This window comes from Dipodomys ordii, unplaced genomic scaffold (assembly GCF_000151885.1).
Source record: "Dipodomys ordii isolate 6190 unplaced genomic scaffold, Dord_2.0 Scaffold125, whole genome shotgun sequence".
Classification (NCBI taxonomy): Eukaryota; Metazoa; Chordata; class Mammalia; order Rodentia; family Heteromyidae; genus Dipodomys; species Dipodomys ordii.
Genome location: NW_012267341.1, coordinates 1 through 10,196, shown reverse-complemented (window position 1 = coordinate 10,196; position 10,196 = coordinate 1). Strand labels below are relative to the sequence as shown.

At 40.9% G+C, this 10,196-nt stretch overlaps 1 pseudogene; it reads right to left on the bottom strand.

The window, feature by feature from the left end:
* Positions 1–303: 303 nt before the first annotated feature.
* On the bottom strand, positions 304–1,232 carry LOC105996009 (annotated as a pseudogene).
* Between the last annotated feature and the right edge of the window lie 8,964 nt (positions 1,233–10,196).

The following is a 10,196-nucleotide window of genomic DNA, read 5'->3' as shown; positions in this document are numbered from 1 at the left end:
ATCGATAAAAAGGGAGAATGAGTTTCTAGAAAACATCCCAACAGGGACTGGGAAGGTGGCTCAGTGGTAGAGCACTTGCCTTGCATGCATGAGGCCCTGGGTTTGTTTCCTCAGCACCACATAAGCAGAAAAAGCCAGAAGTGGTGCTGTTGCTTAAGTTGTAGGGAGCTAGCCTTGAGCTGAAGAGCTGAGGAACAGCACCTAGTCCTAGAGGTCAGGCCCCTGACCGACAGAAAAAAATAAAACAAAAGCAAAACAAAACAAAAAAAAAACCCAATATATCTTCAGTTCCAAATTTAGAAATCATGAGATTTTCAGCTCATCTGCTTTTATTATTTTACTCCAGATCTTCTTCATAGCTCTTTGCATTTCCTCATTTCTGAGGGTGTAGATTAAAGGGTTCAACATAGGTGTGACTAGAGTGTAGAACACAGCCACAGCTTTGTCAGTGGGGAAGGAGACCATGGGCCTGAGGTACAGGTAGGAACAAGGTACAAAGAATAAGATGACCACAGTGATGTGGGAGGCACAGGTGGACAGGGCTTTGCGACGCCCCTCAGAACTGTGATTCCTCAGGGAGTACAGGATGTTCACATAGGAAGCCAGCAGCATCAAAAATGTGATTGAACACTGTGCCCCACTGTTGGCAGCAATCAGAGGCCCCAAAGTGTGAGTGTCAGTGCAGGCCAACTTCAGCAGTGGTATTAAATCACACATGAAATGGTCAATGATATTTGGGCCACAGAAGGGCAACTGAGCAATAAACATAACTTGGATCAATCCATGAATAACCCCCAATACTCCAGCTGCCCCCACCAGGAAAGAGCACACAGGCGGCTCATGATGGTGGTGTAGTGCAGGGGCTTGCAGATGGCCACATAGCGGTCAAAGGCCATGGCAATGAGCAAGATGATCTCTGCTGCAGCAAACAGATGTTCAGCAAAGAGCTGTGTCATGCAGCCATTGTAGGAGATGGTGCTCTTCTCAGATGCCAAGTCCATAATCATTTGGGGAGCAATGGAAGTGGAGTAGAGAGCATCCATAAGGGACAAGTATGACAGGAAAAAGTACATGGGGCACCCCAGGGCTGGGCTGATGAAGATGGTGACTGAGATGAATGTGTTGCCTGCCAGTGTGACCAAATAGATGATTAAACACACAGCAAACAAGAGCTTCTGGAGTTCAGGATCTTGGGTGAGGCCCAGCAGGATGAATTCTGTCACATTGTTCATTGTTTGTATTAATGTTCCTTGGTTTGTGTGAGTATTGGTCACCTGAAATAAATAGTAATTGTCAGTGATGTGAGGTGGAAGTCAGTACAAAAATACTTTGTCACCTGTTTTGTTCTATCTGTAAAACTGGTGGAGAAAAAGATTTCCTCACATATGTTATTTCACATATCACTTAAAAGAAGAACACTTACCAGAACCAGGAAAGCCTACTTTCTATTCATTTCAATTAATACTGTATTTATCTTACAATTAACACAGTGAATCAATGTGTCCTTAGGCTTATGGCCTAAAGGCACATTCCAAGCATTCTGTCTTCTAAGAATTTAGATTTAGCTTAATTCCATTTTGTGTAGTAGTAGCAAACATAATAAATATAAATTACTGTTAAGTTATAATAATATCTGTGTCCAGTTATAGGTATATAAACAATATTCTTTATTGTATCCAATTATTTATCTAAAATCAAGGGTTCAAGTTTTGCAGCTTTAAAGTGGCTTTGTTCTTCAATTTATACTTTATCTCACATGCAAACACAAGTTTGTGGAAATAGAGCTTCAGTTGGAGTTCCTTCCCTTTTGAAGCCCAGAAACTCTTGTTATTAAAAGTTACTGGTTGGGCTGGGAAGATGGCTTAGTGGTAGAGTGCTTACCTTTCATTCATGAGGCCCTGGGTTTGATTCCTCAGCACCACATAAGAAGAAAAAGCCAAAAGTGGTGCTGTGGCTCAAATGGTAGAGTGCTAGCCTTGAGCTGAGGAGCTGAGGGACAGCGCCCAGGCCCAAAATTCGGGCCCCACCATGGAAAAAAAAAGTTACTGGTTACAACTTTTTAGGTGCCCTCCATGTTGTGCCTGGCTCAACATGGGCCTGTATTTCATGCTCCTTCCTTTCATACTTTTGGAGGTTGGTATTAAATGATAGGAAGTTCCTGTATATGGTTTTAGTTTTTCATAAATAAATTATCCTTGCAGTTGAACTTCACTCAGCTATAGGCTTCTACCCAGGATTATTTAAGTAACTGTAGTCTTCTTTATCATAGTTAAGATTTAGCACCAACTCAAATGTTCCTCAGTAGATGAATGGATCAAGAAATATGTTTTATATATATATATATGTATACCTATATTGGAATTCTATGCTTCCATCAGAAAGAATGACACTGCCCCATTTGAAAGGAAATGGAAAGAGTTGAAAAACACCATATTAAGTGATGTAAGCCAGACCCAAAGAAACATAGGACTCACGGTTTCCCTTATTTGTAATAATTAGTGTATGTCTAGGATAAGCCTAGCAGATGGATAGAATAGCTCAATAGCTATGTACATATGACCATATAAGATAATGCTAAGGGAAATGGACTTCAAGACATGGAAACAAGAGGTTTTTTCCTTTGTTGTTGTTGTTGTTTTTAATGTACTATGTGATTTCTTTTGTGTTTTTGTTCCTTTGGTTTATCCCCTGTTGTCACTGTATTCGATTTTGGTAACCTGGGTATTATATATATATATATATATATATATATATATATATATATATATATATATATATATATATGGTTATCTGAATAAGAGAAGGAAGGGAAACAACAAAATGGTAAGACAAAGGACAAAGGTGAACCAACAGAGATACTTACAAAACAGTATGTTGGAAATGAGCTGTAGAACTTGGGAGGGTTGTGGGGGGAGAGAAACTGGGAGAAAAATGGGGGAGGGGGTAACGAGTTCGACAAGAAATATACTCACTACCTTATGTATGTAACTATAACCCCCTCTGTCCATCACTTAGATGATCAAATTTTAAAAAAGCAAAGAAAGAGTTAAATATCTGCAGTCACATTTTACACATTTTACCTTAGGTACTGTGACATTCCTGTTGAGAAGATATATCTATGTTGAGTAAAGCTAGGATAACACAACTTTCCTCTGTGGAATTAGTTCATTTGATTAAGATGAGTTTTTAGATTTTACTGATACAGGTTTATCTATTGAATAAAGTAAGACACGTACTTTTTGACTCATCTAAATGTGGATTTTCAGTAGTGAGGCGTATTTGTAATAGCCAACTGCATGAGCTACATTATTTGTTCCCTGCTCTTCTCCCTTTTGTAAGATCTGCTATAAAAAAGCTCATAATTTGCCCAAGGCAATTTCTGGGCACATAAGTCAGTATTATAAAGTCACAACATTATTAAAAGGAAAAATATGTTGACATTTTGGGAAATCATTGTCTGAATTGTTTGTTTTCTGTTTTTGACTTCAGTGAATGGTCTTTGTGTTTAGTCATTCCTTAGTGAACTGAATTCACAAAAGATAAGTTCAGAGTGGTAGTCTGGAAATCATAGAAAGGCAACAACAATGACAACTCACCACCATCAATAAAACAATCCAAACTCCAAACTTCATGGCATTACCAACAAAAATGTGTAGAATCAGTGTGCTTAGTGAATATAAATAGTAACCACAATCTTTAAAAATTATCAGATCTTTCTAAGAGCATGTGACTTGAATTAGATGATGTGTTTTCTATGGATATTTTCATGTTATCGTACTCAAATTCATTTCCTTAGCAGTACAGTCAAATTTTTAAGTCAAACTACAAATGTTGCTTCAGACAAAAAGTTGCCTAAAATAATCATAACATTTTGGTAAAAGATATAGCTTTTACTGACCTGGGTGCAGATGATGATGGAATTCTCTGTTTTCAGCAAGATAGCTTTCATTTATATCTTGTCCTCTGAACAATCTGTACTAGATGAACTCTAGGAATTGAAAGTGAGCATACTGGAATTATTTTCTCTCTAGACAACTTTACAACTTTGGGTGGTGGTGAGGGATAGAGGGGAAGGGATGGGAAAGGGAAACAAAGGAGGAGGCAACAATGCTTGATAAGAAATGTAGTCATTATCTTGCCCATGTAATTGTAACCCATCTGTATGATATTATCACAATAAAAAAATAAAAAAATAAAATTGTGGGGAAATGATTGACAGTGATGGAAGGGGTGACATTGATCACTAGGAATTATGCTTCTAACATGAATTATAGAATTAAAACCTGTTGGAATAACTACTTAATAATAAAAAATGATTGGAAAAGTAAAAAAAAAAAAGCAAAAATAGTAGGACTAGTGCCCTGTTATCCAAATGAGAACCTTCAAATATGCAAATCAAATAAATCAATATGATCAGGCTTGGATTTACAGGCACTTTGGCTGTTTTTTGTCTTGTAAGTAATGCAATATGGAGACATAATATCTTTCACTCATCACCCAAGATCTTGTGTCTACTCTATTTTCTTAGAGACAGACCAACCTCAAAAGTAGTCTCTCACACAAATCTTCCTCTTGTTGGTCTCTGGCTCTACTCTGTAATTTACTCACAGATCGTCCTATTTTGTGATTCTTTCTTTACTGACTCTAGAGCAGTAGTTAAATATACAGACAGAATATAGATTTGGTCATGGTTTGGCCTTTAAATCACCTAGAGGATTAGTAATTGGCTGTTGTTAAAGTCTTTGTGTAGACAACACTCAATGTGTTTAATCTTTTCCCCAGATGGCTCTAACAAACATGATTAATGTTCCATTTTAGACATGTTGTTGGAATTAAGTTAAAGTTGGCTTTAGCTGTAGCTTAGGATAAGATTTGAGTAATATTATTTTGTCTTTTTTCTTTTTTGGTACTGGGGAACGAACCCAGGACGTTGCACTTGCTAGGCAAGCACTTTGCCACTGAGCTACATCCCACTCTTGAGTTATATAATTTTGAAAACTTCTTGCGAAAGTTTTCCCCTCCAATTTGGACATTGTTGAGCCTGGTGCAGGATATGGTGTGGCTTTAAGCTAAGGTCAAAGTTAGAGAATGGATTTCTCTCTGAAAACTTGGATTATTTAAACAGCACTGATGCTTTGAGAACTGGCAATGCCAGTATTCTGATTATGCTTTGAGTTTGGAGAATGTTTTATTATTGATAACTGAAGAGATTTAGGTGGGAGGATTCCAGCTCCCAAGATTGGATGATATCAAAGTCAAGTCAACTTCTTTCCAATATAGATTATCTACCCTATAGTGGTCTTGGATCCTTTGTGTTTTCTCCACCAAATAAAGAATTTTGAGGCAGGAAGGGTGGGAAAAGAGGCAAAGTAAACTAAATGCAAGAGTAAGGTGCTAGGGAAAATGAAAAAGTGAAAAGCCTCCTAGTAGGGTTACTGTAGGCCTCCAGCTAGGAGTGCAAGCTGCCATATGCAGCGCTGTCTACTGCTTCCTCAGCAAGGAGGAAGAGAGTGTAGATTTCTCAGTGCAAGAGAGCCCGGAAATAAGTCGACTGTGGAGTGTCTCTTACATCCCCTTTGGATGAGTGTCAGCTGTTCTACATCTTGTTAGTGTACCCCAAGTGCAGGGGAACTTTTCCCTGCACAGGTCTGTTCGGTGTCATTGAGGGCATTATTATGAGCAGGGCTTACCTTGGTTTTCCAGTCTTCCAAAGGAGAGGGGCTGCAGTCTCCAACAGGTTTCTTTGGTTCCCAGGTTCTTCTGTAAGAGGAAGAGGTGTTCTGACCATGGGGTCCTGTCTCCCCCACATCTGTCTAGTCTTTTCCTGATGGCCAACCTCTCAATGATTCAGATGGCATGTTTTCATGGTTAATTTAGAGGCATGTATCTGGTTGCGGAAACCCCATAGAGAGTGATGATACTTAGCCTTAGGTACCAAACTTTCCAATACTCGCTATTGAGAAAAACATATTCAGGCAGACTGTCATGAATTAATGTGCTCAGAGTTTGAGAACTGAGCAGTGTAGACTGGAGACTTGACTCTTATGTCTTTAAGCTTTTTTTCTTTTTTGGATGCAACTTCTAAAGGAATCTCCTTTTCTGCCCTTCCCTTCCGTTCCCTTGCCTTCCCTTGCCTTGCCTTGCCTTGCCTTCCCTTCCTTGCCTTCCCTCCCCTCCCTTCTTCCTTCCTTCCTTCCTTCCTTCCCTCCTTCCTTCCTTCCTTCTTTCCTTCCTTCCTTCCTATTTCCTCCTAAATCAAAATTCTCCTGAAAACAAAATTGACATGATTAGTAAGACCAAGACCCCCAAAGAAAAGAAAAGCTTTCATTTTATTCCCAATAGTCATCAGGTTTTCCTGTTTGTTTGCCAGTAATCCTGTCCATACCCCTTTTCTCCCTTGTTCTTTTCTTTCTTTTTTATTGTGAAAATACTGTACAGAGGGGTTACAACTACATGAGTGAGGTTTTGAGGACATTTCTTATGAAGCATTGTTGACCCTCCTTTCTTTCTCCTTCCCATCCCTTCCCATCTCCTCCCTCCTGCCCCAATCCTCCCCCCAGGCCTAAGTTGTAAAGTTCGTTTTTTGACTGAATGACTTGTACATCTCATTGTTGCAATGGATCCACCTGTATCTCTTTTTAAATGATTTGTTTTTTAACTTCCCCTCCACAAATTATACCAACATCAAATACAGTGAAAACAGGGCTTATACCGAGGGGGAGGGACATACAAAGCAACAAAGAAATCATCTTATAAGCATGTTAGAAACAATTGCAAGAAAGAAAAAAACATTGGAATCCTTTTCTTGGGGTTCATCTCGCTTAACATCAACTCATCTGACCTTTTCTGCTTGTCTCAGACATATCATTAGTCTATATTTATGGTATTAAAACATAGATTGTGTGTCATATTTTTGTGTGGCTATGAAGTACTTTGATCACACTCACCCTTCCATTCGATCTCTGCTGATTTTTCTTTCTATTCCTTGTTTACTTTCATGTCCTCAAAATGTAGTTTCCATGTAGGAGAGAAAATGTCGTTTTTGTCTTTATGAGTCTGGCTTATTTCACTACATGGGAAGTTTCCCATTTTTGAATGTTTTCTTCTCTTTTTTTCAATGTTTTATACCTTTTGTTCATAATCTTTAGTTAAGTGTATGTCTAGTTTCTTTAGTTCTTTGAGTCTTCTGAGTGGAATTGTTTTCCATATTTCTCTCTGTGCGCATGCATTCTTGGTATATTATTGCTTTTTGTACATTGAGCTTGTACACTAGTACTCTCCTAAAGGTGCTTACCCAATGTGTTTGTTGGTGGTGTCTTTCAGGTAATTGATCATATCATCTATGAAGGGTTAAAGTAACTCCATTTTTGAGGCAGTGGCCATTTGTTGCTTGTTTATCTCAGCTAGCAGAGCAACATGTGGTGGTAAACACCTTGTTGTTTCAGCCCTGCAAATCTTTAGCTCAGGGCTGTCCTCCTAGGCTCTGCTGTGTCAATGTATAGGATGAGGCCTGAGCTGCAGCCCGTCTAAATAAAACCTTGCTTTTGCATTTTGGAAGTCTGACTCTTGGTGGTCTTTTTGGTGGGCGTCCTGTGATGTCGACACTAAATTTTAGTGGGGGCTCGTCCAGGATACCCCAAGACTCCCGGGACCTCAGACTCTGAAGGTAATTAAACAGCACTGTCAGTTCATCTGTGTTAATTTTTCTTGTCCTGTGGTTTGTCTGTTTGTTTTATTTTCCTTTTTCTTTGTGAGGACAGCTGCTCTGATTCATATTGTGGAAAGGATTGTCGAAGCGGATGAGCTTGCACAACAACCCTGAAGTAACTCGGAGCTATCCCAGATCCTCTTATGAGGGGGAGTCCTTGGAAACCCCGCTGTGAGAATTGTGGGGCGAGTGGTGGATGAGCAATACACTCATGGTCCATTAACCCTGTCCGGATCAGCATTTGCGTACCTATAGCATTAAACCCAGCTACTCTGCTGCCAGATCCGGATCTGGAAGCGCCCCTCATGACTGTGAGGATATCCTGGCTGAAATATATAGTCTCAGGCCAGATTTGTCGGACTCGCCACAATTGCATGCCAAGCATACCTGGTTCACAGAAGGCAGCAGTTTCATACGAGATGGAAAAAGGTACGTGGGAGCAGCAGTCACCACGGATTCTGAGATAGTGTGGGCAGAAGCACTCCCCCAGGGAACGTCTGCACAAAGAGCAGAACTGGAGGCACTAACAAAAGCCCTACAGATGGGCTGGGAAGGTGGCTCAGTGGTAGAGCGCTTGTGTTGTATGCTCAAGGCCCTGGGTTCGATTCTTCAGCACCACATAAGCAAAAAGAAAATAAGCCGGAAGTGGCACTGTGGCTCAAGTGGTAGAGCACTAGCCTTGGGCTGAAGAGCTGAGGGACAGCGCCCAGGCCCAGAGTTCAGGCCCCTCGACCGGACCCCAAAAAAAAAGCCCTACAGATGGGAAAAAGGAAGAGTCTAAACATTTACAGGGACAGTTGGTATGCATTTGCCACCATGCATGTCCATGGAGCCATTTAGCCAGAGAGGGGCTGCTGACAGCGGAGGGAAACACTGTAAAAACAAACAAGAAATTTTAATCCTAATCTGGGCTTTATGGGAACCAGCAAATATTGTCATTATACACTGCCTTCACCATCAAAAGAACCAAAGGAAATAACTTGGCAGATCAGACAGCTAAGGAGGCGGCCCTCCAGGCCAGAGCAGAAGTACTGACTCTAGTACTGACCCAGGGCCATGAGCTTTGCCTCCTGAGCCTCAGTACTCCCAAGAAGACTTGGAGTGGATAAAGAAAATTCCCATGGCCTATAAACCCCTGGCCAGAGAAGAAAATAAAGACTGCTGGAAAACTGGTGAGGGGAAACTTATCTTGCCACAAAAATTGGGCAAGGGGATTCTTAAGAGAATCCATCGGGCCTGTCACATGGGAACCCGAAGAATGCAGGACTTGCTCCGACACTCAGAAGTAAAAATTAGGCAAGGAAATCAACTAATTGAGGACATTGTTAGAAATTATAAAGCCTGTTAGCTCACCAATGCCCTCAATCAACTGGTTACCAAAGGAGATTGCCTCTGTGGAGATAGGCCAGGTGTGTACTGGGAAGTAGACTTCACAGAAATTAAAACTGGAAAATTTGGATATAAATATTTGCTAGTTTTTGTTGACACCTTTTCAGGATGGTTGAAGCTTACCCAACAAAGCATGAGACCGCCAACGTCGTGGCTAAGAAGACCCTAGAAGAAATCCTACCCAGGTATGGCTTACCATCCAACATAAGGTTGGACAATATACGGGCCTTCATCTCAAAAGTATGTCAGGGAATAGCCGTGGCATTGGGGATGGATTGGAAATTGCACTGTGCTTATAGACCCCAGAGTTCAGGGGAGGTAGAAGGAATGAATCAGACTCTAGAAAGACCTTAACTATATTGGCCTTGGAGACTGGCACAGATTGGGTATCACTCCTTAGTTTTGCCCTGCTTAGAGTAAGAAATTCACCCTATCAGCTTGGCTTTATTGCTTTTGAAATAATGTATGGACACCCCCCACCCATTATCCCTAGCCTCCAGACTAATTGCTTGCTGATTTGGATGATACTGAGTTTCTATTTAAGCTTGACTATTTACAGCTGGTGCATAAGAGTATGTGGCCTCAACTAAAAGCATTATATGACTCTGCTTCTTTCCCTACCCGCCATCCGTTAAAACCAGGGGAATGGGTACTTGTTTGAAGGCACAACCTGAGAACTCTGGAACCACGGTGGAAGGGATCTTACATGGTGCTACTGGCTACACCCACTGCCCTTAAGGTGGAGGATCCACTGCCGCTTGGATCCACTGTTCCCACGCCAGACCGGCTGACCCCTTTGCCCTGGCTCACTCCGTGTACACCCCAAGAAAAGAAAAGTGGACTGATTGTTATTGGTATTGTTAATCATTTGCAGAATTCCAGGAAGCTCTTCAGTACAACAAGGGGAGCTTTGTGCTGCCCCAGGAGAAGAGTGTTGTTTTTATGTTGACCATTCAGGAATAGTAAAAGACAACATGGCTAAGGTCAGAGTGGGACTATACCTGTTCAAGATCAAGAGCTGGGAGAAGCAGGGGACAAGATGGCGGAGGAGAAGCTGGAAGCTGAACAAGCTCTCGCATAGAAAGCAGTTTTAGAGTTC